Source organism: Mustela lutreola, chromosome 3, assembly GCF_030435805.1.
Source record: "Mustela lutreola isolate mMusLut2 chromosome 3, mMusLut2.pri, whole genome shotgun sequence".
NCBI classification, from domain to species: domain Eukaryota; kingdom Metazoa; phylum Chordata; class Mammalia; order Carnivora; family Mustelidae; genus Mustela; species Mustela lutreola.
The window spans coordinates 106,561,913-106,564,645 of record NC_081292.1 but is presented as its reverse complement, the minus strand read 5'-3'; positions in this window follow the sequence as shown (position 1 = coordinate 106,564,645).

Here is a 2,733-nt window from a genome sequence, read left to right as displayed (position 1 = left end):
CACTGATGACAAACAATATAGACTTTACAAAAATAGTTTTGCAAAGTCACCAAACAAGCACACACAACAACCTGATGAGCAACAACAAACCCTGGGGAGAGAAGGAGATGCTGATTTCCAAAGTTGCCAACAAATCTTTAGTTTTTAACCAAGACTTATGAGGTATGCAAATAATAAGAAAATATAGTGCATTTGCCAGGGAAGAAAATTAATAGAAACTGTCTATCAGGAGGTCCAGGCATTGAATTCACTAGATAAGGATTTCAAATAAATTGTCTTAAACATGTTCAAAGAACTAAAGGAAACTGGGAGAATCATATCTCACCAAAAAGAAAATATAAAGTGACAGCAGGAATCAAGTAGAAATTTAGGAGCAGACAAGTACAATAACTGAAATGAAAAATTCAGTGTTGCAGCCTGTGAAAGCAGATTTGAGCAGGCAGAAGAAAGAACCTATGAATTGAAAGATAGGTCAATTGAGATTATCCAGGTGAAGGGCAGAAAAAAAGAGTGAAATAAAGTGAACAGAGCCTAGGAGACCTGTGGGATACCATCAGTTATACAAATATATGCATAATTGGAGTCCCAAAGAGAGAGAAAAAAATGAATTGGGAAGAAAGAATATTTGAATGAATAAATAATGACCAAGAACTTTCCAGATTTGTTAAAAGATATGAGTCTACACATTCAAGATGCTCAACAAATTCCAAGCAGAATAAATTCAGAGGCCCATGTCTATTGAAAGCATTGTAGTCGAATTGTTGAAAGACAAATACAAAGAAAGCATCTTGAAAGTGGTAAGAGACAATTGACACTGAAGAAGGATCCATAAAAATAAATTAACAAGCTTTCTCACCAGAAACTTGTGTTGGCCAGAATATGACATAAATCTGCTGAGTGAGAAAACAAGCCAACCAAGAATTCTATATCCAACAAAACTAACCTTAAAGAATGACTACAATGGGATGAAACTAGAAATCAATAAAGTAGAAAAATGGAAAGTTCACAAGTATTTGGAAATTAAACACACTCTTAAACAATCAATGAGCCAAAAAGTAAAGTACAAATGAAATAAGAAAACACTTTGGATGAGTAAAAATGAAAAGAAACAACATATCAAATCATATTAGATCTATGAAAGTAGTGAAGAGACAAATTTATAACTGTAAATGCATACATTTAAAAAAGAAGAACAATTCCAAACCAATAACCTAAATTTACATCTTAAGGAACTATAGAAAGGAGTGAGGCTAAACTCAAAACCACTAGAAAGAAGCCAAGAATGAAGATTAGATCAGAAATGATCTAATGAAATAGAGGAGTAAAACAATAGACAAAATTAAGGAAACCAAAGTTGTTTCATTAAAAAGATCTACAAAATTAAAAAAAAAAAAACTTTAGTTAGACTGACTATGGGGGAAAAAAAAGAAAACTCAAATTACTTAAATTTAGAATGAAACTGGGAGGGGGGGTGAGGGTGGAAAACCTGATCCTATAATTCACATGGAATTTCAAAGATCCTTAAATAGACAAAAACAATCTTGAAAAAGAAAAACAAATTTGGAAAACTCATATTTCTCAATACCCAAACATTACAGAGCTACAGTCATCAGAACATTGCAGTGCTAGCAGAAGGATAGAGATGTAGATTAATGGGATAGAATTGAAAGTCCAGAAATAAACTCCTACATCTATGATCAATAGATTTTTTATAAAGATGATGAGACTATCCAATGAGGTAAGAAGAGCCTCTTCAGCAGATAGCAGTGGGTCATCTGGATATCCATGTGCAAAAGAATAAAATTGGACTCCTGCCTCCCTACACACCCAAAGCTTGATTTAAAATGAATCAGACCTAAATGTGAAAGCTGAAACTGGAGAACTCTTAGAAGAATATGTACAGATGAATGACCTTGGATTTGTAAATGAGTTCTTAGATATAACACAAAAGCACACAGAAATATAACAGAAACAACAGAGCAGAGGTGCACATGGAAACAACAAAATAGATAAACTGAACTTCATCAAAATGTAAAATGTTTGTGCTTCAAAAGATGATAGTAAGAAAGTTTAGGGGCTCCTGCCTGGCTAAGTTGGTGGAGTGTGTGACTCTTGATCTTAGGGTCATAAGTTGGGACTCCACATTGGGTGTAAAGATTACTTAAATAAATAATCTTCCAAAAAAAAAAAAAAAAAGAACATTTAAAGAAGTCCTCAAAATGGGAGACAATATTTGCATATATCTGATTGAGGTTTTTATCCAGAACATATGAAGAACTCTTACAACTCAACCAAAGGATAAAACCACATTTTTTTTAATTGGGCGAATAATTTGAACAGACACTTTCCTAAAGAAGATCTACAAATGGTCAACAAGTACGTGAAAAGGTGTTCAATGTCATGCGTCACTAGGCAAATGCAAATCAAAACTACAATGAGATACCACTTCAGACCCACTAGGATGTCCAAAATCAAACAGATGGGCAATAACAAGGGTTGGAGAGGATGTGCAGAAATTGGAACCTTTTTACACTGTTAGTGGGAACAGAAAGTGGTGCAGCCATTGTGGAAAACAGCCTGGTGGTTCTGTAGAGCAGATAGTTATTGTATGACCCAGCAATTCCACTCCTAGGTATACACACAAAAGAACTGAAGACAGGCATTCAAATAGGAACTTATCAGAGCGCCTGGGTGGCACAGTTGGTTAAGTGTCTGCCTTCGGCTTGGGCCATG